The sequence below is a fragment of the Haemaphysalis longicornis genome, unplaced genomic scaffold (genome assembly GCF_048455015.1).
Source record: "Haemaphysalis longicornis isolate Haplotype H1 unplaced genomic scaffold, Haemaphysalis longicornis Haplotype H1 scaffold_3, whole genome shotgun sequence".
Classification (NCBI taxonomy): domain Eukaryota; kingdom Metazoa; phylum Arthropoda; class Arachnida; order Ixodida; family Ixodidae; genus Haemaphysalis; species Haemaphysalis longicornis.
In genome coordinates, this window is record NW_027526335.1 from 229,075,921 (window position 1) to 229,103,864 (window position 27,944).

General features: G+C 49.1%; 1 long non-coding RNA gene across 3 annotated transcripts in view; it reads right to left on the bottom strand.

The window, feature by feature from the left end:
* Positions 1 to 27,944, bottom strand: part of LOC144173738 (uncharacterized) — a 171,648-nt gene extending 143,704 nt beyond the window's left edge. For 2 of the 3 annotated variants that reach the window (XR_013323375.1, XR_013323376.1), the window contains exons 1-3: positions 27,661 to 27,944; positions 11,927 to 12,123; positions 6,529 to 6,685 (exon numbers count right to left, since the gene is read on the bottom strand). This is a non-coding gene — a long non-coding RNA (uncharacterized LOC144173738). The remainder of the gene's footprint in view (positions 1 to 6,528; positions 6,686 to 11,926; positions 12,124 to 27,660) is intronic. The other variant, XR_013323377.1, reaches the window with a different exon arrangement.

Sequence of the window (27,944 nt, forward strand, 5' to 3'; positions counted from 1 at the left end):
TACGCGGCGGCCACTTCAACCGCCATACACCGGCCCTCATCTCGTGATTTCACGCTATGACAAGACGTTTACAGTTCGCGTCAACGGCCGCGACACCGTGGTTTCTATCGATCGCCTGAAGCCCGCATTCACTGAAGCTGCCCTGCCTGCGTCCCACTCCACCACCCACCATTCCACCCTCAACACCACCACTCTCCCTTCCGTTCGCACCACCAACCGTGAACCTCGCAACGCAAAGGCTGTGAGTTTTGCTGTACCGCTCTCTACACGGATTCCTCCTCCAGACTTCGTCTCAAGGGGAGGGGGCTATGTGGCGGCGCTCCAGCGGCGATGGCGCTGGGGCTGAGTGACAACCAATGAGAGCGGGCCACGCGTCGCCGGGGTGCAAGCCGCCACGAGCGCCACGAGCGTGGAATAAAACGGCGCCCCGGAGTTTTCTGGGTGCACGGCACAGCGTTCAGACGTGTCTCGGCTCGTCTCTCTGTCGCCTTCGCGACACTCTAACCCCACACACCAACTCTACTCACACTACTTACTTCAACTCTACTTACACACCAACCAACCCCTACTGCTGCTTTGCATCCTCCTCAGGGTTCCCCCCACGGGAAGATGGTGAATTTTTTTTAACATTTCTCCCAATGTAGGTCCAGGATTTTCCTCAACATCTCCGCACCCGAGTTTGCATACACAGAAACACTCATAACAAATGCGCACACATCTACGTGGGCACGGCAAACCACCAAGCAACGATCATCACCGGGGGTTGAATGATGACTAACCTGAAGATAAAACAGCCGCATAGTGAATGCACTGCTCCCAGCGATTGCTCCGTGCGCACTGGTGCTGTCGATGAATTAATGATGATGATGATGGTTGGATGTTAATGGAGCAAGGCCAACTGGGGCAAAGAGCGCCAAAACAGTGGTTAAATACGAGAGGTGAGAACGTAGACACTGAAATCAGTAAGCAAGAACAAAAGTAAAATCAATAAAAGACAGTGAGGATGGCTGGTGTAAAAGGCCAGGTTGTGATGGTGCGTGGCATGAAATAAGGCTTTAAAAACTACGCGTGATAGGAAATGAGATGTAAAAACTTGATGTCACTGCGAAACTTAAAAGTGCGTTGCACAGGAATCACGGGATCATCCGCTAGAAAGAGTGTTGGGTGTAGTGGAATGTGTTGTCTGTAGAGTTGACGGAAGTGCTTGCGTCTTGTTGTCTGGAGTGGTTTGCATGTAACGAGGATGTGAAGTACGGATAGGCCCTCCCCACAACTGCTACACAGGGGTCTTGGAGATCCAGTGAGCAGATGGGAGTGTGTCGCGTGTGTGTGGCCTATTCGTAATCTAGCTAGGGCAACTTCGATGAATCTGTTGTGTGAGTCACTAGTGTATTGTCCTAAGTGTGGCTTTATTATGCGTAACTTGTTGTCTGTCTGTGTATTCCAGTCGGCTTGCCATGTTTTGCGAAGGTGTTGTCGGATGTGTGGCTTGAGGTCAGTGTAGGGTATTGTTGTTATGTCCACTGTGTTTGCAAGTGCAGCAGTGGCGGCCATTTCATCTGCGGTCTCATTCCCCGCGATTCCAGCATGGCCTGGAACCCAGCACAGGATTAGTTGAAAATTATTTGCATATATAGACATTATGAAATTAAAGACAAGATTGACACTGTGGTTTTTCCTGGGTCTGTGTGAAGACAATGCACGCACAACGCTCAAAGAGTCTGCGAAGATGACGGACTTAGGAATTTGTTTTTTAAGAATGTGCTGAACGATGAGTAAATTGCCATATGCTTCTGCGGAGAAAATAGTGGTGTGTACACTCATGGTTCTGCAGGCAATAAAGTTGGGACCATGAGCTGCGCACGACACTGTAGTTGAAGTTTTCGAGGTATCGCTATAGAATTCGGCGCATTTATATTTATCCTGAAGCGACAAGAAATGCTGCAGAATCGCGGCTCTCGGATCCCTGTTTTTATCTATTTTCATAAAAGAAACATCACAACAAACAGGCTGCAGTTGCCATGGTGGTATAACGTCAGAAAATGATGATGATGTTCTGACATCTAAAAACCCAACGGAAATACCTGAAGCTTCCTGTCTCACCCTCAGAGAGTAGGGCAAAGGAACAGATGGACGATTTGAGAATAGCTGGGTTGTAGATCTATCGTTGAGGACAGGTTTAAAAGGATGGTTATTGAATGATGAGACCTTAAAAGTATATAATAAATCTATGTACATTCGTTGATGTTCCAGGGGCCCGTGGTGTCCATCACCTCGGTAACCTCCAACGCACTGGAGGACGGGGAGGCGGAGGCGGGAGCGGCACCGGTCCCAACAGAAGTGGTTTGCACCACAACCGCTGCTGCCTCAGCAAGTGGCGTGGGGCCGGGTTGGGCTGCGTGAGGCAACCCAGCGGGGGGCGAGGGTGGGACCAGTTCAGACTCGCTGAACTGGGTCCCTGTGGACACCAGACACCGCTCCGCCCCCCGGCGAGCTGCGTCGGCGTACCTCCCCAGGGGGAAAGAGGCGAACCTCTTTCGCGCCTCTGGGAAGGTGATGTGCTCAGTTATCTTGATGTTGATGATCTTTTTCTCTGTTTGAACTTTTTCACATTTGCGGGAGTACGCTGCATGCGGCCCCCCGTAGTTCACACACGTGAGGGTGTCGGAAGGGCAGTTGTCGCTGGGCTGATCGTACGCGGCGCATTTTGCACAAGTCGTTCGGCCACGGCAAGAGTTTGTACCGTGCCCGAACCGCTGGCACTTGAAGCAGCGGCGCGGGTTCGGAATGTAAGGACGAATGGAGCATCGGATGAAGCCTGCATTTATATATTGTGGAAGTGCCGAGCAGTCAAAGGTCAGGATGATGTGTTTGTTGGGGATTATCTTGTCATCCCTGCGCATCGTGATGCGCCGCGCAGCTGCGACGCCCTGAACCTTTAAACCTTCGAGAAGGTCGGTATCTGTTTCCGTCAGGAGATCTGCCTCAGAAATCACACCCTGGGAGCTGTTTAGGCTCCTGTGTGGCGTGACCCTGATCTCCGGATCATGGATGCGGGTTTGTGCAAGAAGAGTGCGGGCTTGTTGTTCGGCATTAAGTTCTGCAAGGATTTCTCCGGTCCTGAGCTTTTTAGCTTGATATTTGCCACCTATGGTGCTTTGCAGAAATTCGGAGATCAAGAATACGGACATAGAAGCGACAGGTCTTGCTGAGTCAGCTGACTCAATCACAAGAAAACGAGCATAGTTATTCACGGTTGTTGACAAGACAGTTGTTGAAAGAGGTGGGAACGAAACTTCGGTGCGGCCCCTTTTGGGGGGCTGATCACGTTTGAGGGGGGGGTTGGAAAATGCCATATGACACATTGGAAAGCAGGGAGACGGGGGCACTTTCTCCTTTGACCTTACCCTGGTAGTCAAAGAGGTCCCGGAGCTCCCTGCCTGGTAGACAGACAGGGAGCCCATCCGCCGGAGCTTGACCTAGGCTCCGACGGCCACCGTTTGTGGTTTCTACCCTTCACCTTTAAACACCTCGCCACGGTTGGATCCAGCATATGTTTGGGGGCTCGGGGTCCGCGGTGTCGCCAACACCGTCACCAAGATTGCTCAAGGTGCCCCGTGCGGGGGTCGATGAATTAAGGGTCTCTCCCATAAAGCTGTGCATGGTGCCGTAAAGACATTTTTTGAGGGTAACCATGCTGGGTCGAGGTTGATGTACGTGCTTTTTGGTCCTGGGATGCAACGTACAGATTGAGGCCTTAAAATGTGCTGTTCTTGATGCCTTCAAGCCGAAAGGTGGAAATTTGAATTTTACGGGCGAAGTTCTCGTTGACGGCACCTTGAAATTTCCTGACCTCGAGCTGCGTTTCTCGCAGCATCATACATGCTGGATGTAGTCGCCCCGTTCTAATAAGCCGCTCTTTAAACTTCGTTTCTTTTCATTCTACGCTAGTTAAGAATGGGATAGCCCACACGTACCTCAAATTCACTGTCAATAAGTCCTGTTATCATTTGGCGCAACAAAGCTTCAATGCGCAAATATTTCGGCTGGATGTCGGCTATCTGTACTGCAGGCAATTCGTCAGCGTCTTGTCAAACAATTGAAAGGGTTCGCGCACCACATAAGCGATGCCGACCAGAATAAAAAAGTGGCAGGCATACCGTATCTATGCAGATGCGCTGTCGCATCGCCTTAAGAAGACGGCTGACATATTTGGTGTTATGGTGGTTTTCTCTGCCGGGAATAAGCTAGGTAGATTATGCAGTATGTTGAGCAACAGTCTTGATTCTTCAGACGGTGTTTCCACACGTGGTGGTTTGATTTAACACAGACTCCCGTTTGTTCGGTGTATGACCAATGTTGTGTACTGAATTCCTATGTTCTGTGGCCGGGTGTACGTTGGCAGACCGGCCGCGGTCTCAATGCACGCTTAAGGGACCATCATTCCTCCTTGAAAGGAAGGCCCTACACACACCTGGCGCTGCACTGTTCGGACGGCGGCTGTAAGCCATACTTCACAGACACGCAAGTGCTTTTGAAGCACACAGACCGTGCTACCAGGGAAATCGCTGAAGCCTTCCATATCCGGATTAGGGGCTCGGATTGTATATGTCACCCGTCACTGAGGATACGAGATAACGAGGAGTTACTACTTCAGGAGAGGGTTTACAAGAAGAAAGAAAAAGAAGAGAAGAAGGAAAGGGGCCGGTTTGTCTCATGTACGGCCGTACGCTTGTGCGACGGTCACACCTGCCTGATCATTGGGTTTTGGCATTATTGATTGATTGATTGTAAGGTTTAACGCGTGGACGCAGCGTAGGCGATGAGGTGCGCCGTAGTGGAGGGCTCCGAATTAATTTTGACCACCTGGGGATCTTTAACGTGCGCATTATTCTAGTACACACGGGCGTTTTTGCTTTTCGCCTCCATCCGAAAAGCGGCCGCCGTGGCCAGGACTCGAACCCACGACCTCGAGCTCAGCAGCGCAACGCCTTAGCCACTGAGCCACCGCGGCGGATTGCTTTCGATTTTAATAAATCTTTCAGTTGATAGAAAGCGCTGGTATAATTTCCCTTTAACCTCCTTGTGTAAGTTTGCGCGTAAGTTTCACTCATGGATACAATACAACTGCCCCATGGTAATGCTTTTTCCATAACTTTCCCTATTTTTCGCTACCAGTGTGGCCATCTACAAAGGTGAAGTAGTGGTATCGACATAGAGATGTGAGCGGTTCAAAAACAGAAATTTGAAAAAAAAAATTGCCCAGCCAGGATAACATTGAAAAAAGGAAAAGCTTATCCGGGGGAATTCTTGGCGATGTCCGTCGAGAAATCAATGCCTTGACGTGAAATCGTGCGCAGATTTGAAGTACGGAAGCTCTGCAGGGACTTTTGGAATGCAGAATGTAACAACGATATATTTCCAGTGTTAACCATAAAATTCATCGCGCACTTACCCGCCTCTAGTGATTCGAAGGCGAATGCCAGCAGTCTTTGCGGTGCCGTGAAGTTCACCTGTCATGCGGCACGCATCATGATAATTCACGTTCTATCATGGTACGGTAGTGAGTTAGCGCGGTAGTTATTACACTTGGCTGCAGCTGTGGCGACTTCCGTGCGAAGCCGATTGAAACCCAAGTGAGTTTCTATGCATACTTTATATACTTATTGCCTTTTCCCAGAGGCTGTAATTTGGCTTCATTGGTCACTCTTCGAATTTGATGAGACATCTCGGGTTTTCGCCTTAGACATCTTTTATCGACCTGTGTGGAATCGTCTTTTTCAAATTTGTCATATTTTGCTGGGAAAAAAAAACACTGAACACGTTTTTTCTTTCACAACCCTCAAACTTTCATAGAAACTGACGTCTCTCTCAACAACCGATATGCCCACTACCCGTAGTACAACGCTAATCGCATTTACGTAGATAACTACCCCCCAAGTGATCTGCACAGCCTTAAATAATGAGAAATGAAGTGGCGCAGATTCTCCCAACAAAACATCGCAGCCAGCCTTCGCACGCCGGCCGGCGGCCACGCGTGAGAGAACCGACCTCAGCTTATTGTAAAGCAATCTGAAAAGAAAAGTGCCTTCCTGTGCTTCATGCTGCCAGCACTGCTGAGCCGACCGCTCTCATGTTTTGTTGTGGTGCTAATAGCGAAGCAACATAAAGGCGGCATAGATCGTTAGCGTCAAGGGTCGTGCGGAGAAAAGTGACGGCTACACGGCCGCTTTCTGTGCGCGTGCATTCTGCGCAGCGCTTTTTATCGGCGGTTTCCTCGCGACTCACTGACATGGCTGCTGGTCTGCCCTCCCGTATTACAGCGAAAAAAGGGTCGGCTGCACTACGTGCATACGCTGTTTTTTTTTTTTCGCATGCCATCACAAGCGCAAGGTAGTACTAACTGCATGTTCTGGTAGCGAAAGCAAGGCTACGCTCTTGTTGCGCCCTTCAGGGCGCGTGCAGGTGGGTTCACTTTTCAAGTTAACATTTAGAGCCATAGTTGACAGTGATGAAAGATTTACTTACAATATTTACATGGTGACCACGAGACAGCCCGCGAAGGTTGCGCCAACCACTCCCTCGTCATCGTCGGTGGTAGGTCGTGGTATTATGGGGCATCGACATCCTGTGTGTCCTGGGGCAATATCATTTTACGGGGTCAACCCTCGCCGCCTGCAAAGCGCTGAAATGAGGAATCAGAGAGATGACACGACAGCGGTAGGAAGGGAATGTGCAAGAATTGAGATGGAGACGGAGAAATACCAATGGCTGGTTTTCCCGGCCAGGTCAGACAGTCTACGAGAAGCGGGCCCAAAATGAACCCCTGCCGCTCCTGAGGGGCCTTGGCCGGCTTCGGCTGAGCCATCAGGTGCCCTTTCTCGCAGACATGGCAAAGCCGCACACAGCGCAGGGAATTGATGGGACCAACACACCGGTGCTCGGGTCCGTAATGTCACAAAGAACCAAATGTCCACGAGCGTCCTGCGGAGCTCGGGACCGTGGGGAGCTACGCATCAAACACCTTGATTACTCAAGGTTTCACTGCGGGGAATTCAGTTCTGCTAAGGAGCCCCGCGTTGTTCGCAAATTAACCTATGTGACACCGTTTATGTTTATTCGCACATTTTATTAAAACCGACATCTGAGATCGCCGTGTTCTATTTAAAGGGACGCTGAAGGGATTTGTAAACATTGCGGGATTACTAGCGCAAATTGTAGTCCGGAGACCATAGGACATGTTTCAACCACCCTGCGTGCATTTATGCGAATTTATTTAGTAGAAAAATCAATTCGGAATTGCTTTCCTCCTCTCTGCATCCTCGCCCATTTTCTGCGGCGTTTTTGTGTGACGTCACGAGGAGATGATAGAATCAGTCTGCCGAACGTTCAGTCCGCCGGCCGCCGATGAGTCGCCGCAATTCGTTCGCTCAGTTGAAACTAACCCACGACACATTTGCGAATGGAAGAATGTGCCTTTCTTTGTTAGTTTGTGCAGTGTATCAAGCTACAAGTCCAGGTCTCTCCACACAAGCTCACATTGTTTATTGTTTATTGGGTGGTGCCCACCAACAGCACTAGGCCTTCTTGGGTGGTGCACACGAAAAGGACAGGGCGACACACAGATAAACAAACGGTAAAACATGGAGACTGGTTATGAAGTGCAGGGTCACAAAGTACATAGTACCACCGCACACGCGCGTGCTCGCAGGCACGCACACGCACTCAAACACACGTAAGCACGCACGCATGCGCGCACGCGCACACACACACACACACACACACACACACACACACACACACACACACACACACACACACACACACACACACACACACACACACACACACACACTCAATTTATACATTTAAGGAATTAGGATTACAGTCAGGTACATTAGCACGCGCTGAGACAGGGCTTGTGACAAGGTATACACATTGGCATACACGCAAGTTCTGTACAATCCACCGTCGTAACTTACTGGGGAACATGGATACTGGAAATAGGTACATATAAAGCAAAATTTATATGTATGCACGGCACATACGCTCGTGAGTGCAAACAAAACATACATACACGCATGCCCACGCGGGTGCATGTGAAGGTGAACAAGTGCAGGCAAATGCGCACGTGCATGCATGCACACACACGTGCGGACACACATACATAGGTACACGGGAGTATGTGTACGGCAAACGGTGCAAGTGTAGAAAATGGGTAGGGAACAGAAAACACGAACACGAGATAACTTCTATACCATACTGAATGGGCAACAGCGGCTTCAAATGCCTGCATTTTTCAGGGCGCGTTTAATGTGACCCCTAGGTGACTGGTACGCTTGTAGTAAAATCCAAGTACACTAGAAGGCGGGAGAAGAGTCAGGGAGGTCAATACAGGTACTAAGGAAATAAAATTAACTGAAACGTTTACCGTACAGCATAAAACTATGGAGCAGGAAGCACTTTTTTCCGCTGGGTGGACAAGCACAGCGGTCAGCAGCACGACCACACATGTGCAAACGCTTTTCCGTCTAAGATATGCAACTGCTAGACGTGAGACATTGTAGAAATTTTGGGGACGCTTACTGCACGAGAGCTATACAACAAATAGTGACCAAAGGTGATTAAAAGCTAGAAATAAATAAAAGTGTAAACTGGTTATACATTATATCCCTTATATTTCCCACAGTGACAGCGCTCGCCGGTAGCCGAGTGGTCCGGAGGGCTGGGTGTTTTGTTTTGCAAGTCGCAAGTTCGAATCCCCGAGGGTCTTTTTTTTGTAAGTTGATGTTATCGTATTCGGCCGATGTTTTCTGTACTGGGTTCACTATTTTTGCGCCGTAAGTCGCACTGCTCCGCGAGCGAGCTCGCAGAACCTGCGCAGACTTACATTGACGCGCTAACGAGATCTCGTTGGCGTGCTGTTGCCATAAGCACCGACTGCTTTCGGGAAGTGGGCACAGGCCAGAATCAGCAGACCCTTGGCCTGGTGCGAACCCGCGTTTTACGATACAGGCATGAGTAACGAAAGCCCCAAATATGGGAGAACAGCGCATGGAGTTTGAGCGTCTGCGGCAACGAGGAGGGCGGCAAGTTTGGCTAGTTGGTGAGGATTAAGATTCATAGTGAAAAAAAAATTCCCCGCATTTCCCCGAGGGGAAGAATGTGAAAGTGCGAATGCACGAGTTGAATTCGCGCGGTTCGGTAATGTTCGCGAAAGAGAGATCACACACACACACACACAACTACAAAGAAAGAAAGATGCATTTATTCACAGACACCTATATGTGTTGTCGTTGTACTTGATTGCTAGAGCGGATCTCAGCTTTGAAATTTTGTGTCAGTACTCCTTTAAGCGGGTGCATTAGCCCTTCTCACGCCCGATTCCTGGCCAATCCCCCACGTGGGTATGTGCCTTGTCAGCGGCCAGGCAGCGCGCGCCCATCTCCCCCCGTTGCCAAGGAAGACGAGGAGATTCCCGGCCAATCCCCCGCGTGGGCATGTGCCATGTCAGCGGCCAGGTAGCGCGCGCCCATCTTCCCCCGTTGCCAAGGAAGACGAGGAGATTCCTGGCCAATCCCCCACGTGGGTATGTGCCATGTCAGCGGCCAGGCAGCGCGCGCCCATCTCCCCCCGTTGCCAAGGAAGACGAGGAGATTCCTGGCCAATCCCCCACGTGGGTATGTGCCATGTCAGCGGCCAGGCAGCGCGCGCCCATCTCCCCCCCGTTGCCAAGGAAGACGAGGAGCGCGCGCACCCGCAGCTGTTGCTATGCGGACGGCGGCGGACGCTTCAGGCTCGCTTAAGAAGTGCATTCGCACTTAAAAGCGCAAGGAACACAGGGACAAAACGGAAGAGTGGACGACACACAGCGCTGATGCGTCGTCCACTCAGCGCTGTGCGTCGTCCACTCTTTCGTTTTGTCCCTGTGTTCCTTGCGCTTTTTTTTCACTATGAACGAGGCGGGCGTTCTTCCACTGCGTAGGCCTCGGCTAGTGATTGCTACGATTCCAAGCCGTCCTGGGAGGCTTATCTTAGGCATTTTACGATTACTGAGATATCGAGAATTCCCATCCAACGATAACGTCGGACGTCAAGCATGTTGTTTAAGGAACCGAGACCGAAACTTCTTTGAATGCTAATTTTGTACATTGTCCAATCACGGTGCACCTCCTCCCGACGTCACAGTTTTCAGTTGGTGCTGTCGCCGCAAACCACGCATGGTAGTTTTTCTTCTTTCGGGCTTTATAAAGTAATTACTTATCATCCGGATAAATGAAAAAAGTGTGTTAATTTGAGCCAGTCTACGCAGTGGAAGCACAAACGAGAGCTTGACAAATTCACTTCCGTGTCCCTTTAACATACGTGGCATAAATAAAAACTGTCTTCACTACTGACGCAGGTGGCTTCGTCCATACATATTTGAGAGGCATGTTCATATGCCCCTGCGCCACAGTAAGTTAGTGCGTCATAGTGAGTGACAAAGTCTAGTGCAATTACAATATCGTAAGGGCATGTGTCCAAGACGGTGAACAAGACAGACGGTGAACAATTTCAACACGGGTCGACTAAGAGGGTGGTTCTTCCGTACAGTGTTGGATATAGCAGGCGTCATGACTTTCCGATGAGTGTGGTGAAGGCTCCAACTCATGACTCATATATGGGCCCCTGTGTCGACTAACGCGTTGCCGCAAACAGCGTCAACCTGCACGACACGCGAGCGACAAGAACGGTTGCGTTGTGTGTGCTCGGGTACGAAGTTCTGCTGAGGACCAGGCGCAAATCGTCGAGGCCGGTCGTCAAAAAACCGTTGACGGGTAGTTGACATCCAGCTGCTGCGGCTGTAACGGGAGACGTGTCCAACGCGAGAGCAGTTGAAAAAGCTGGACGAGCAGGGAAGCCTTCGGGGAGATTGTGCTGTCCCAAGGCACAGACTGAGTGAAAGTCCAGGCTGACGATATCGTTACTAACAACGACTTCAATGAGAGAAATTGTGGGGGTGTCTTGATCATGAGGGTAGTGAGAAACAACGACTGAGGCCATAGCCTCGATCTAACGGCGCACTGTTTTAAAGCAAACGTTTTCTTAGGTAGACCGACAGTGAGCTGCTAAAAAAACTAATGCTTTTCCCTATAGCCTGGTTGGGAACTTGAAAATTTCGAAAAAGAATTGTTTCAGATAAGACAATACACGCATTGATCACGAAAAAGGCGTACAATAGTATGCCGTTAGCTCGTAAATCTCGCATGGGTATACATTTACATCGTTTGTAGATGTGTTCTCATAGTGCGCGAGAAATCGGCGCATGGGTTGGTTCTTCGCTTGCAATTGGGGTCTTGGAACGTTTCGCGATCACCTCGACGCACTTGGAGCGAAGGTTTCGACACACGTTTCCACAGTTGGTATGACAGAAAGGTGTTGCGCGAGTCTCAACTTTATTTAGGAAGGGTTAGTAATATTCTTTCGCCAGGCTCTCCCTTTGAGCCTGCGTCTCTCACCTCAGGGGTGTTCTTGGGGGTCGCGTCACATCCCGGGGCGACGAGGTTGCCGCCGTGTGAGGCAGTCGAGCAAACGGGTGGGCAATGCGGCTACATTTTTCTTAAGGATGAAGTCAGCGGTTGTGTAATCAAATCAGAAGATGGAAGGAATCATCTGCAATGCCCTTGAGTACGTGGACACCTTGTCGGCTTTCAAAATTGTGGGATCAACATACGAGCAGAGAACAAACACGACAGTATAGACGTGATGTAAGACCCGGGGGAGAATTGGGATCTTTCCTTGCGGCGAGCTGCCAAACCATTCACGCATCTTTTCATTGCAAACATCCCAGCTAGTCTATTCTTTTCACGGGTGTCATACCAAACTCGAGCAGTTCCTTTTACATGGACGATCACGTTATACCGCTAGCAGGAGCGTGTCATCTCACCTGTTAAGGGAGCTGGCCGTTCTGGCATGCGTATATTTCTTCCACGCCGACGTCGTCCATACCGGAGAAGGGGCTTGGGTAGCGGGGCTGGGAGACGATGATGACTGGCGAGGCAGATGCGGTGTCCTTTGCGAGACACATCACGCAATGAGAATTGCGTCGCGCACTTCTAAGATGCATGGTGCGGTGAGACTGCGCTGTCGAGAATCACAGGGAGGGGGAACCGAATCCGAAGTCAAAAAGATTTACAGATATACAGAGTATATACATATATACTCTGCATATGCAGAGTATATGGATCACCAACCCATTGACATTCAATTTGAACTGAGCGAGAAAAATCTGCACCCAAGTCTGCACCCAAGTACAATGGTAAGTCTTTCGTTAAAGCCTAATTCTGAAGTAGCAAGGCGTTCGTCCATTGTCAGAGCAATATATTTCTTGCGGCTGGCGGGGGTTTTAGCTGCATCGAGGGCCTGCTTTCGTGCTCGCGCAGGGATATTTTTGTCTCTTTCAGGGATCTCCTGAAGCGTACCCTCCTGCACGGCCACGTTTGACTGCTGCTGCTGCTGAGATAGGTGCTTCAAAATCCATCGCATTGCGAAATACCCCGCTTCAAAATACACCGCAAGAAATCCACCGCAAGAAATGTTATTGAACAAGTTCTTCACCAACACCTGTACAGCGCCAGAATTGATTAGAAACTGTTATTATCTAAAGAACGCCCCGATTTACCTGTAACGCCGCATCACAGCTGATCTCAACGACCTCATCTGGAACTGCCCCGAATTTTCTCTCTCTAGTATATTCACTCTTCTTTTCCATGACACCATATCTCACGTTCACCACACATTGCGGTAACTTGATACCGTCTGCGACATCATCATTTATGCCACGAAAAACCGTCTGGTAACGGAATATAACCTTGGTGTACAGTATTTACAGGTAACGCGCCTTTGAAGATGATCTCCACAAGTAGTGAACCCCCCCATCATTTCTCCCCCCTGTTTATTGCCCACCGGCCTTCCTTTTCAATAGTGCTTGGAACAAAAACTACAGCACCAATAGTAAAAGCGTGCCCAACAAAGCAATAGGTTCCTGTAATTATTCTGTTCATGAACTTTTTCTTACACCGTACATTTATTATTTTGGACGGAGAGGCTCGGCCAATAGCCTTTGACACCCATACTTATTCACAATTAGCGTAAACGTGCTGTGCTACGCTCGCCATAAGCAGGCTTTAACTGCTCCTGTTGGCTTGCAGTGGTGCGATTCTGTCCTTTCAGTCGAACGTCACGATGCTTGTCCCATTGCGTCGTTTCCTTATTCCCTCTTGATTTCTCCTTCCTGACCCCTGTAAGGCCCCCATACACAAGATTAGCGTAAATGAGCTCTGCTGTTTCGGATCATCGCGATCAAATTACTTATGTAGGCCTCAGCGCATATGCCGTGCACCGGCTTGAGTCCAATGCCCTAACGCCTGTCCTAGGCCCACCTTCTGTTAGCTAGAGCCAAGGATCAGCCGCGGTTTAATGCATGCGTGCTGAAATCACACTACGCCTGTTTGAATCCTACTGGTTTCAGGTTCCACTGGTTTTGTTAGATGTTTGTGCCTTCAGCAAATTCTGCAACTGCTTGTTCACGCCGGGGGTAGGTTGCTTGGTTATGGTGAAGTTGGATCATGTGGTGCTAGTTTTGCACGAAATGCGGGCAGTTGCTCCACCCGAGTGGCGCCCGGTGGATATGTATGGCGCTCCTTCACCATGAATCCGTAAGTTGGGTGCCCCGAAGGGGGTTACTAAGAGGCGCGATACCTCCCTACGAAGTGTTCAGCGCTCGACTGGGAAGAGGACGTGGCCCAGGGCAGTGTGTGGGGCTGTTAACTAGCGCATCGCGGAGAACAATGTTGCCCGCTCCGCTGCATACTCTGGGCAGCACGCTACGTAGTGTCCAGGTCTCCTATCACCCGACACGACATGCATGAAGGCGATCGAACGAGGCCAAGCATAAATCACCAAGCTGTTGACTTTGCTTAGTACGTTTGGATGCGGTATAATAGAGTACTATTCGCTCTTGTTACTTACTCCCGTTTTGGGCACACAGATAGTTAAGATGGCCAATAACTGACCGTCTGGTAGTTACGGGAAACCCGCACAGCTGGTGTAAATGACAGAGCATTTAGTGCTTTCCTATCAGTGGTTTGATCTGATAACTTGCTTTTTATCCCTCTGATCACTCTTATCTGATCACACTGAGCCCTTCTAGTGAAATCCTTTACGAGATGTAATCAGCGCTGGAAAATATTTCCGGTAGGATTCCCATCCTGCAAGAGCGGCAGTGCCTTCAAGAACCATTCAAAACAACAACTTTCTGGGGTCTGCATGACCAAACCTTTCGTAAAGTAGAAGCGATCGCAACACACTTCTCTCGGTGGATGAAGTCACTTCGTGTAATTGAGCCGCCCAGCACAGCTGCCTATATGGAATGACTTACGCCGCTCTACTTGACCCACGGTGCTGACCAAGTGAGACATCAGTAAAAATTTGCAAGTGCTGAAGGTAAGTTCTTAGAGCTGTTCAAGCGTACGCAATCAGGATGCTTCCACGGGGGTGTCGCACCTGAATGCTAAGTTGGGGACGTGGAGCTTCCGGAGAAGACTCTTATTGGTGGCGTGGAATTCTTTTACTCTGGTCACTGAGGCCGCAACATTTTGATAGCGCTGAGCCTAGTGTGCGCATAAGATACTGTTCATGGGCGAAACCGCCTGGGTATCGGTCCTATTCCATTTGAAACGCACTACTTGCATGTTTAACTTCTGTGATGTTAGTAAGCGGAGCTTACCAAGCTGACTTTCCTGCAGGACCTTCCCTTTTGCTGCTGCTTGAGGAACTCTAATTGCTATCCTCAGTCCTTTCATGTGTAACACTTGGATGAGCTCATATTTGGAGTCTGATTAGGAAACCAAGAACAACTGGAAAATAATCCTTCTGAAAATCAGGGCTCAGTGCGGCTTAAGCATGAATGACGGGGGATTCCCCACAGAGCTAGTGCAATTCTGGTAAGCATGTTTACGGGTGTATTCAGAAATGAAAAAAAAGGTCTCCACTGGTCCTCGCCAATGGGGTCAAAGTTGACTTCACCCCATTGGTCAAGGTAGTGGTTAAGGTTCACTTGACCAGAAGTCACTCACGTACGGTTCCTTGGGGTCACCTATACCTGAGTGACTTGTCGAATGACCAGGTTTCCCAACGTTAAATTAAGGTAGAAGTAGTGGTTGTAGTAGTTTCATTTATTTACATCTCAGAGGGTGGTGCCCTTAGTCCAGGGCCCCATTTGCTGCTCCAATCCGTCTTGCCCGGTCGATCAGTCCGCGCTCGTTGTCCAAGGCTTTGCTGGAAGCAGGGGCTTCCGATCTGGAGAGGGAATGGGTGGGCATCGGAAATTAGGCCGGTGGTTTAGGGCATTCCTATGCGGAGAGGTTGAAGTTTCCACCGCAGGATGAGAATCTGTCTGTGTACATGATACGGTAGATGGCGTGCCGGAGCGAGAGGCATAGGAACGTATTAGTTTAGAGCTGGCGCCATTCAGCGGCTTCTTGACGGGCGAGCTGTGCGTTTGGCGGAGGAAGTGTCCTACGGGAAAATCTGTAGTGTCGTAGTATATGTGTGTATGTGAGTGGCGTGCTTTCTTTCTTGTCTCGGTTGGGTTGGTCTTCCGCCGGTGCCCGGAGGGTGAGAGGTCGGGCTATCGCATGAATGTGCCCATTACCAGGGAGACATGCATGGCCACGTGTGTAGATCAGACGGAATGGTGGAATGTGTCCGTTTCGCTTCAGGATGTGATGGGTGGTCGGGGAATTGCGTCCTTCCGAATAATTTCGGCATGCCTCTTGCGAGTCGGATATTATATTTATTGGGTTGCCTGAAGGGCGAGAATTGACAGCGCATGACTCTTCCGCTTCCTTGCTGTACCCCGTGCGTACGGTGACTGATGTTATCCCCTCACCCCTACAGTCTGCAACGTCTGCCACCTTGGCCTTTATGGTTGGATATTCTGTTGCATCCATATAGAGGGTGTCGCGGTTACTTCCGTATATCCGGTACAGGGCCTTAGCCCGTGCAGCGCGCCTGCCGGCATGGTGTTCTAGATGCCTATTTTTGCGTACGGCTGTTACTGTTATGCTCGCTCTAATTTCCGGGGCTGTTGGTTTGGGCACGCGAGGGGACAATTCTGACGTCGAGTACCCTAGTTTTCGGAGGTCGTGTCTCCCGGTAGGGGTGACTTTCAGTATTTTTTAATGGCTTACTTTTGGTGCTTCGATTAATTCTATCGTCCTTTTATGTAGGCCTAATCGTAATAATAGGTTTGTTGTGGCGTAGATAGGCATGACTGTCGCCATTTTTACGGCGGGGAGGATTACGGTGTCAAGCTGCTTTTTCTCTGCGTGGCGAGTCGGTGATAAGGTCTACTAAAATAATTAACCTCTCCTTTGCTTTCGTTAATGCGTATGTGAAAAGTCGGTCGAAAGAGTCTGTCTGTTCTTTTGGCGCACTATAGACGTTGAGTACAAAGACGCTGGACTTATTCCTATTCACGGGTAATATTTCCATGAGCACGTGCGGTGTATGTTCGGTGTTGAGCGCGTGCTCTATTTGCGTTAATTTCTTTGAAACCACTGTTTCCTCTTTGATGGGAGTGTACTGGGAGCTTGTAAACACCCACCAGAATGGTGCAACCTCCTAATTTTGGTTCCTTGTATGTTTCTTGTAATGCCAATAAATCTGGCATGTGTGCTTGTGCCTGTATAAATTGCGTCAGGCTTCGGCGTTTCTGCCTATAACTCCGATAGTTCCTCTGCCAGAGTCTGGTCGTTTCGGTCTGTAGTTTTTTTTATGTGTAGCCATGGTTTATTGCATTCTAATTTGAGTGCGAGTGCTTTTGTATGAGCGCACTGGGATATCATCGCGTGTGCCCTGCGTGCTAGCCTGGCTGCGGCTGGGGGTAGATTATTGGCAAGTAGATTGTGGCTTCCCAATAATTCGTCCTGTATCTGTTGCTTACGTTCATTGGTAAGGTCCGCGAACATAGATTGGACGGTATTTTTGAGTTCTAGTATGAGTTCCCGTTCCGTTGTTGGAGTTCTTGCTTTAGTTGCTCTCTATCATGTTGCATTTTGTTTTTTAGTCGTTGCCTATCATTTTGCACCTCGGCTTTGAGTAGATGCAATTCTTCTCTGAGCGAGCATGACATTTCGTCGACCAATGTCCTCATCTCATGTCTAAGTGTTCGGATTATGTCGTTGATAATTTCTCGTACCTGCGCAGGGGTGGGGAAGTTGCTCTTAGAGGGGAGCTGATCTGGGGTTGAGTTTCGTGTCGGTGTTGTACGGAGTGGAGGAAAGCTGCCGATGTGGGTACACGATCGAGGAGGGATGGAATGCCCTCCTCGTTCAGCCCAGCTTAACCTTGCGGTCCCTCCGGTTTTCGCTGTCTCCAATGCGTGGGTGGCTAAGCTGAGATCCAGTTCATGGCCACTTGGTGGGGGCTCATTCCCATCCTTCCTGGGTGTCGTCGTGCGTGGGCAGATTTGTTATCTGGACCTGGACTGGCCCCGGGATTTCCCCTGAGTTTGTCTCTTTTCTTAAGAGATCGTCGGGGTGATCGGCCTCGTTCTGCGTTGGCCGTCCAAACAACTTGCAATGGCACTGGTCGTTGGGATTGATGGTAGCCCATTCATTGGTGTTGCTCACATTTTCGGCGTTTTGGGACAGGTACGATTTGTTATACGGCTTACGCTGTCCCTCTGGACAGGTCGGATCCATGGCGGAATGTGCGTCTCGGCACAGCACGCATTTTGGTTGGCAGTGGTGTTCCTCCTGTGAGTTTTCGTGTCCGCACCTGGTGCGCCGGGTTATCTCAGGCGTGGGACAGACGCCCGCTTTGTGTCCCATCTTGAGGCAGAAGCTGCATACCTGGTATAGTGGACGGTACGGCCAAAATCGAAGCTCTCCTCCGTAATAATATATTCAAAGTGGCCTTGGACTTTCCAGCCATGCACGCGTAAAGTATGGGCCCTTTCAGGGAGCGTAAGTTGGCCATTAGTTCGTCGGAATAAGTTCCATTTCGACGCCGGTGACGACTCCCTTGCGCGTCTTGTCGGGGCTGCCACGTACGCGAGTACTTGATACATCTTATCGCCTAGTTGAAGAAACTTCATCTCTCGGATACGCTCCGCTAGTTCTTCGTTAGGGGTGCTGGTCACGGCTAGAGGTTCTGATCGTCACAAATTCTAAGTGCTTGAAATTCGGTGGCAATGAGGCGGATCGATCGGCCTACCGCTCGAGCAGCGTGGTGGCTCTGCCACTTGCCGAAGTTCAGGCCCTCTCTGGGACGCAAGACAACCTTGCAATCAGGCGTGGGAAGGTGTGGGAGTCAAGGTTTGCGCGCCTATTCCTAGTTGCCGGAGAGCGCGGGACCCACGGTCATGGTTGTTGCCAGCGGTGGCTTTCGGGTGGGTTGTCGGCGTTTGCGGACCACGGTGAACCAATCTCCCCCGTCGTCGTCTTCGGTGTAGCCTCTTTCACCTTCCAAGAGGCCTGCGGCGTTGGTTTCTGTATCGCCCGTGCATTGGTTGCCTTCATGGTTAGTGTCCTCTGGGGCGGTTGCTTTGGGCTCCGGGCAATGCTAAGGCTTACTTCGAATACGGCAGGCAGCAGCGGGGTAGGGTGGGAGGGGGGCGCCGTGGGCCGGCGGCCGGCGGCGCTGCGATCGCTCCCGTACTCATGAGTCATTCCAGCGAAGCCTAGCCAGGAGGCCTTCGCCTGGGGTCTTCAGGAGGCGATACTTTGATGAAAAGTTGATGCCCGAGTGTTTTCCAGGTATCTATGTGATGGTGTTCCGGCGGGAAGTCGATTGATTTCACTCGTGGCTCGCTGCATGGTCGAATTCCTGCGTTCGAGGTGAATAAGGCTGGAGCCCATTCGAAGCACGACCGTTCAGGTAGGACCCCTGGTGGCTTTTTCTCAGAGGGGAGGACATCCACCGGTACGTAAGAAAAAAAAACCGCGCAAGCCTTTTCGGCACACAGTGTAAAGCCAACTGACGAGAGATATGTCTTCTTGTTGTGGACAGTTCTTGGAGCGATCACTGCCAGCCGCTTGTGTTAATACCCAGACAAGCAAATGCAGATATCGCCAGCGTACACCAATATGTGTGCTGGTCATCGATTTCTTTTAGTGCTCCAGGTCACGCAATCGTAGCCGCATTGAAAAGTACAGGCGAGAGAACATTACCCCGTGAGACGTTCCTTTACTCACTTTTCTAATTATGAAGCCTTTGTTCCTTTCGCATTGCTACCAATGAATTTGTAGTCACGAATATCAATTGAAATCGTTGCTGCTAGAATAAAAGTTGATTAATAGTCAAGAGAACGGCACAAAAATGGGCTGGCAGCTGTCGCGCAGCGCCAGATGAGCGGCGCCACTGAGTGGTCCGATATGGATGCCGTAGAAATCACATCACTGCGCCTCCTGTAATGGCGAAGGATTTTGGATCCCGTTAACATGCGGAACTGCTGTGGCATGCAGTTGTTGCACTAAGCTCAAACTATAAACTCACAGCAAGTTTACTTGTGTGGCTGAAATAAGACCTCTTGACAGAAACCGTTGCGGCTGAAGCATATCGAAATGATGTTTGTAGTTACAACCGAGAACCACTAGCATAACCAACGGCCCACGGCCTCACTTTCTCTGTGTAGTTAATGATAGAATGATGCATCACTGCGCGATTGGTCGGTTATTTCTTAGCGCCACGTTTTTTTGCTTCCCTTTACCTGATGACGCCGTTGCCCTGCCTTGGTCGGCAAATTTTCATAATATAATTAATGGCTTCACACACGTAGTTTCGAGAGTTTGTGCTTGATTGGGCTAATTCTAACTGACTATAAAAAACAAGTGCCACTGTGGTCGTGGTGCAATACGTTTTAATGACTTATTGTGTCTCTTATACAAGGGAGTCCAGGCCTGAATATAAACTAGGAGCACATCGTCACCTCATATCAGGGAAACGCCTTGACCAAATTAAGATTCTTATCGCGCCAGTCAATTGTTTTTCTGCTTTAGGAAATTGCCTCGCAATTTACCACATATGTTTCAAGATTGATGTTATCGTACCTTTTAAACTTTCTAGCAAACAATGGATAACTGCTGTCCTTGTTCAACAAGCAAATTGTTCGCTAATTTTTTAAAGGGACCGTGAATATTTACTTCTGTATCATAATCACTGACTTTATTGAAAAAAAAAAGAGAAACAGCTATTCATTGCAAATCGGTAGTTGGGGTCCTCATTTCAAGACTCCATTGGATCTTGCAACCCATCCAGCTTGGTTTATCAGTTTCCTCTGAAGCTCGATGCCTCAGCTTGCAAGATTTGCCTCCAACTGCTCTTGTTGGTCCTGTTGCGTTGTGCCCTAAATGTCGGGTAAATCCTCTAAACTAAGAAATCCGGCTGCGGAAGGTTGCCTACAATTAGCCCCTGTTCGATAGACACATATCATGTAACCCAAAAGGAAAATGGAAGTGGCTATATGCGCTTCGAATTCGAGGCACAGTCTCTCAGCCAATAAAAAGACTGAATATTGATGGCCGGTAAATGGCAGGGTCGTGTGTTGTCAATATTTTGAATAAATGTTTTTGAAGTTGGCGACAGCCTGTGCAACCCTGGTTTTATCGTTTTCTGAGTGACAGGATGAGTCAGTCTCTGTTTGTTGAACCGAAAAATGATGTTTTTGCAGTGTGGAAGAGTCTGAAAGATACACCAAGTGTCGATTCATGTAATTCCAAAGCCGGCCGATAAGGTACGTGCTTTCCTTAATTGTGGTTTGCCTCCCGTACATCTATAAACCAGCACTTACTTTGGGGCACTTTTTGTTGGCAAGTTACGTGTTAGAGCAGCAGTAATCTACAAAAAGGCGATAAAAATGTGCCCGGCAATTATAGGCCAATGTCAGTGCTTCATTTCTTTTCTTTATAGGGACGGAGCCTTCAATCCTTCGGCAATTACCTAACTTCTCAAATCACTCTTTGATGGTAGATTTCAAGTATGGCTTTACAAGAAACCGGTCTAGTGTGCCTGCCCTGCTTCACTAGGACCAGTGTATCCCATATATTTCTTCACCACAGCTTCCTGCCCTGGTCTTCTTTCTAGATTTTTGGTTAGCTCGCATCATACATTCGCTAGTACTACAAACATATTGGGGTCCGTAAAGGCCGCGGTTCTGTCAGCCCGCTCTGGTTACAAACCCCTGCTGGTTCGCGCCGCGGCTAGGGCTCGGGCCCGGGTTCGTTCTTTTTTTTTTTTTTTTGCTTCGTGTGTGGGGCCCGTAAAGGCAGTCCGTAAAGGGGAGGGCAGTCCTGGTCTGGCAAACATGGTAGCCCAGCGAAAAACATGGCGGGAAAATTTGCGGATACGCCAGCCGAAATGCTCCAATTTTAAGGATATCGCCCTGCGACGCCGATAAAAGGGTCAAATTCTTTTTTGCAAATGACACGCCTGAGAAGCCGAAAATGCCTAAAAGGGGATGTCCACGCCTAGCCTAGGTGATGCCTAGGTGATGTCCACGAACTGCTGGTTCAAAGGGCTTCACATTTTGTGAGTACACTGTGAATACCTAGGTGATGCCTAGGTGATGTCCACGAACTGCTGGTTCAAAGGGCTTCACATTTTGTGAGTACACTGTGAATACGTTGTTGGAGCTGAATATTGCTGAACATTTCAAAAATTACAACATGGAGAGAGTGAAAAGACGTGAAATATTGTTCCAGATATTAATTTTTTATCGCACACCATATGAGATATTGAACTGGTTTTTGCAGATACAGTAATACCTTGTTAACTCGAAGTAGTAAAAACCGGGAAATATTTCGAGATAACCGGATGTTCGAGATAAGCAAAGTTGCGTGAATTGCCATGAAATATCGAGTTCTTTGCACAAAAGGCGCTACTACTTAGCAGCTCTTAAACACCAGCTTTCGATCTTGCTTTTCATAAAGGTTTTAAAGAGAAAAACAACATACAGGAGACGTTCACGGTCTGGGTTTTGTAGCACTGCAATTTTACTTAGCAGAAAAGAACTGTGTAACGCTGGTCTGCTTTGCGGCCGCACTCGGGCCTATAGTAAGAAATCCTCTAGCTGCTTGACGGAGTTGACGCATTGCATTAGCCGATCTTCCCCACCGCTGCACTCAGCCTTATTTCGCAGCAAGCCCAGCAAATTCCCCGTTTCGACATATGTCGGCACCTCTCAAGGAGGTTCGTCATCATCGCCCACGTCTTCGCCGTCCTTTTGTGGCTATTTTAACGATTTCGGCGTCCGTAAGTTCTCCTGTCACGCGCACATCCTGCTGTACGTCTGCGCATGTCTCTACCGTCACATGACGCGCCACGAAGTCGATATGTCTCTACGCTCAGACTTCACGTTTAAGGAAAACATCGGCTTTGTGATAGTCGTGGCTAAACGACAAAGAAATCGAGGGGCTTATGCGCGGCAGCATCGTGCGAATCTTGTGAAACGGTACGCGGCGGCGAAATTTTCGTTCCCCTCTGTCAAGATTTCGAGATATCCGCAGTTTGACCCAAAAATACTTCGAAATAAAGGGCACCAAGTACATAGTACGTATAGGAAATGGTTCGGTGCCGCGGAAAATTTCGATTTAGCCGATTTTTCGAGATATCCGAGTTCGACTTAACGAGGTATTACTGTATAGGTAACTTATTCAGGTATCTAAACACTGTCCTACAACATTTTTCAATGACGGCCACTTAATACAGGCAAGCAGGATTTTGGAAAAACGATGTATTACACATTCCTTAATAACCACGCAGCTCGTTGGTATATTCAATTCGTTTTTGCCGTCAAATATTGCCAATCCAGTTGCGCAAAAATCAATTTGTGGATCTTGTCCTAACATCCGGCCAGCAAGATTTCTTCTTCTTCTCCTTCTTCTTCTTGGACGTGGAAATCAGTTGAATTTTCCCGCGTTTGCATAGCGCTCTCCATCTGTTGGCACTTTCTGCAACCACGCGCCTACCGTAGGAGCCCGTGTCATTTATCATAAAACTGTGACCGATGAGCATCCCTTCATACCTGCGTAGATAACACCTCATATGGGTGTTATCTTCACCTTGCTCTCCCATGGGGTCCGCCTCCATCGTATGTTTCCCACGCAACCTCCTGCCGAATGGAAGTTTTGTTTACAACTCGGCACTCCTCCCTATATCATATTAGAGTGCAAGCAAAACCCCAATCTTCCCCCTCTTGCATCACCACTTCCCACCCCAGATCTGTGGGAGAACCTGGTGACTGGCAGCGATCTGAATGTCCAGACACTTTTGGCCTCTAGAGGGAAGGCTGCCCGCTCATAACACAGCTTTCTGGAATAGGTAGTCACTGCCACTTCACCGGCGCAATAAAACTTTTGCAGTGACTCACTCACTGGCTTGAGCTCACCATCTTGGTGCAATTTGCTTACCGAGTGTTGCAGCAAAACACGAGCTCCAGACGTTTCCCCTTACCACGACACGTCTCCGGCCGGAGCCCAGCTCTTGACAGCAGGCAGGAGTTCTTAATTGTGTACCACGGCACCATGAACTAGCCATTTATGACAACTAACAAATAATTGAACACGTGTTAAACCCATTAGTGTTATTACTATAATGGCCCACCCGGGCATTGTCGGGTACTACCGCTGGTCTAGTATAAAGATTTATTTCCACAAACGCGGCCTATCGGCAGCCGTGGCGCAGTGGTCTGAAGCGTCGCGCGCACCTTACCAACGATTCAGTTTCAAAGCCCGGCAGGGTCATGGGTTTTTTCCCTGGGTGGTTTTTTACGAGGCATGCTTTGCGCATCATATTGGCGAATTCAAAACAAAACGTTTCGATTGAACTGTAGAACTACCATTTCAACTGCCAATGCATTCTCAAAGTGATGAGCAAGATTTGTTCAGCTTTGATGAACCCATGCTTTATAGTAGAAAAAGCCAATTGTACTTTCAGAGGAAGAAACACTCATGTGTGTATTTTTCAGAATGTACCTTTTTCCAGTAGCGTAACCCGTTAGCGGCGACCGCCCGAACCACCCTTGGGGGATTATAGAAGAACGCGCTCCTTTATTTCCGCCTGCCCTTCGCAGTTGAAGAAGGCGGCGTCTCAGGAGCAACGCATAGTTTTCGTGGGAGGAAACTTTTTCGGTGGCAGCCGTGGCGCCTACCTGTCGGCCGCTTTCAGGGCTCAGAATACGGAGCAGCACTTAGTTGGCTCGGCGTTCGCAACTGGCGTATCCTGAGCACGAGGTCGCGGGTTCGATTCCCGGCCGCGGAGGCCGCTTTTCTGATGGAGGCGAAAAGCAAAAACGCCCGTGTGTACGAGATTTCGGCGCACGTTAAAGATCCCCAGGTGGTCAAAATTAATCCGGAGCCCTCCACTACGGCGCGCCTCATCGCCTGCGTTGCGTCGGCGCGTTAAACCATACAATCAATCAATCAAATCAATAGCAACTGGCGTATCCAATATGGCGTCGTTTTGTTTACATTTTGCCCCCCAATAATGGCGGATTTCTAGGACCGAGAGTAGCGCTACAGGAAAAGGATCCATTGGCACGTCCTAATATAGAGTAGACATAGTTCTCTATCATACACTTAAACAAGACAAGCTAGGCTTTTGGAGAAGGGGGGGGGGGGGAGGGTCCACGGCCGGAAACCACACCCGCCATAAAAAAAAAAAACATGAACGAAAACAAAAACACCTCTAGGCCATCAGGGGAACGTGTAAGGGTGGATTAATTGTTTTGTGCAATCATATGCAGGGTCCAGCAACCGAGCAGGCGCGGCCCCAAAAACCACACTACTCTTCCATGACCGCTCGTGATATTCGTTGCGGTGTGCCTAATTGGTCAACGCAGGGTCGCGTAGAAGTTTCCGGGAAAGTGTAGAGGGCGGGGGTACAACGGACGACGCACGCTAAAAAAAAAAAAAGGCCGTACGCCGTAACGTCCAACCCTTCAGATGCTTTTAACGCTGTAGCGTTATTAGGCTCATTTTTCTATTCCCGCGTGGCTCCTAGCCGCCCGCTATGAGCCGTGCGTAACGGGGTCCACGGAATCATCAGCGCAACCCCTTTCCTACTGAGCCACCGCGCTGTGTTTTCACCAACAGAGGGTTACCTAATTAACAAGGGGGACAAAGGAGTAACGGCGGACTCTCATAAATCAAGGAAGGCATAGATAATAAGCTGGAAATAGCTCAACTAAAGCCGACTATTTAGCGCCTAATCACATAAATTTTCAAAATACATTTTTCAATATTACCACGGTTATATCTCTGCTGCAAGCTCGGTTTGATAAACGGCAGATGGCGCCAAGCTACCAAGTTAAAAATCACCCTAAAATAGGTACGAATATCGTCCTAGAGCACAGCCACGTAACAATGCTGGGGGAGGTTCTATACAATCGGGTAGTTCCCAACTCACAATCGGCAAAGACAGAAAATGTTTAACCAATTATGGCCCACAAGCAAAGCGTCCAACCACGAGAAACGCAAGAAAAAGAGTAAGACTCATAAGACTCATGAAACCACTGATCATGACCAGATCATTGCAGAGCCTGCTTACCCGCACCAAAAAATGTGAAAGAAACACCGTAATTAGGACAGCATATAAGGCAGTTCTCAAATTCGAAATTTCGATCGTGAGACGAACTAACGAAAGGTGGACCACCGGGCAAACAGAATGAACATGCATAGGCGGGTGTAGAAGAAGGGGACGGCCATTTACTGGATACAGGAATGGAGAAACAATGTCCAGAGCAAAGAATGGATTCGGGAAGCGCAGGACAACAGCGGGTGAACGTCAATGGGAGGGGCCTTGATGCTGCAGTCGTCCTAAGTAGGATGTTGGTGATAATGACTATGAAGAGGTCCTCAGCTTGTGTCTTCCTAACGCATTTTAAGAAATCGGAGAAACCACTCTGCTAGCAGCAAGATAGCGGATGTAAAAACGAAATCTGGAAGCCCAACCATATCCCCTTTGAAAAGAAACAGACACCGCGAACAGAAAAGAAAAGAAAAGTCATGGCGTGCAGTGGTTCCCTTTGAAAGGGAAGTACTGCACGCCATGACAGACATGGCACCGATCCAGTGACCCCGCATAACAACTCTCCTCTACCAAAAATATGGATACAATCCTACACACGAAGGGGAGGTATGGCAGGCTCAAGTTCATTCGGGGAAAGTTTCAATATCATGAGACCACAGTATACACCGACTCCCGGATGTACGAACGCACGAGGCCTCAATAGGCTTAGTTGACTACTCTGGCAATCTTTGTGACTGCATGGCCCTCCAACATACAGGAACAAAGAAATGGAAGTTGCAGCCATCCTCTTGGCAATGCAAATAGCGGAAGTATCAAATAGAAGCTTAACATCATTACACACTCACAAAGGGCATTATACAGTTTTCGGGAGGCCGAATGCCACGCGCTTAGGTAAGATCCTAATGCAGAAAGCTAACAACGTCACTTGAGCAGCCGGATCCAATGGTCTGGAAGCGAGCGACGCGTTATGCAAGAGGCACACCAACTCACATGCCGTGCTCTTTGTGACCACGACCACCACACTGCCTTCTTCGAAAAACGTTAAGAACGAATCTTTATCCTATGCCTACGAACACAATCTTTATACTTGCTACATCGAGATCTCACTCCTAAGAGTCACAAACTCTGTGGACGAAAAACCAACACAGTTATAGGAAAATTCATGTGCGTTAAGGGGTCCGGTGGGAACACCATACTTTAACTTAGACCTCTGCTAAAATAGGGGAAACACCCACCCTCTGGCGCGCAACCTAGCCATGTCCAAGTGCTAGCCATGCCATGCCATGCTAGCCAAGTCTTAGCCATGCCAGGTGAGAAGAACTCAAACATAACATATTCCACTTCTTTGAAGCGTGGGAGCATGGGAGGCAGATTTGACCAGCTCGTTACCTCGAGATCAACGCGACCTAATTGAGAGGAAAAGGGAGCGGCTGCTGCCACAGACCTTTGAGCTACCTGCCAACTCTTTACCCCATTTTCGTAAACCACAACTATTTCTTCTTGAACAAAGATCTTCTCTCTGTCTCTCTCTCTCTCTTTCAAAAAAGCCAAGTTGTTCAGCCCGGCCTAGACGCCACAGGAGCAAAGATACCCTGACACCTCGCTCAAACTGACCAACACCTCGCATTTGCAACCTTTCACGCTCACATTTTCTGCCACTGAAGCACAGAGATCCTTATTCTCTCCTTCGACACGGCGATTTAAAACCCTGGTTGCTAGAATTTCTCTCTTCGATAACTTTTTGTGGTCGTGAAGCATATATCGGAAATGCAGCGGCTGCCTATGAACACGCTCCGTGGGAGTCGAAGTATCGCTATCGCGCCTTACTTCTTAGGATACAAACGTAGGTGTCTCTGCAGCTTTTTTTGTTTCAGTTATACATTTATAGAAGCAATCGTAATAACGGAATAGAGTACTCCTACTGCCTGCGTACGCGCTTGCATGGCGTCACCACAACACGACCAAGCTTGGAACTGGCACGGATGAGCGGCCAATTTAGCAATATATAAATCTCACATCTGCTCGGAACTCATGTACGTGCGCACTTTGACAACAAACTTTGAGGCAATTCTTTAGTTATTTACTCACATTTTTTAGGCTCCCATTATGCGTACAAAACATGTCGCCTCCGCTTCCGCGCCGTGGCTCTGACAGACAGGGTCATTTTCTTTACGCGCGATGCTTTCGAGCGGTGTGAAAGCGTACAAATGCCGTCCTATTCCTTCAGTCAGCTTTTCTGGCCGTGATCGGAGTGCGCTGTCATGCACAGAATGATGAAAAAGGGCGCAAACGTGATGCAGAAAGTCAGACGTCCTCGTCGCGAAGCGCGACGTGGTATATCGCAGTAGCAGATGCGTGCAACCGGATGCTGT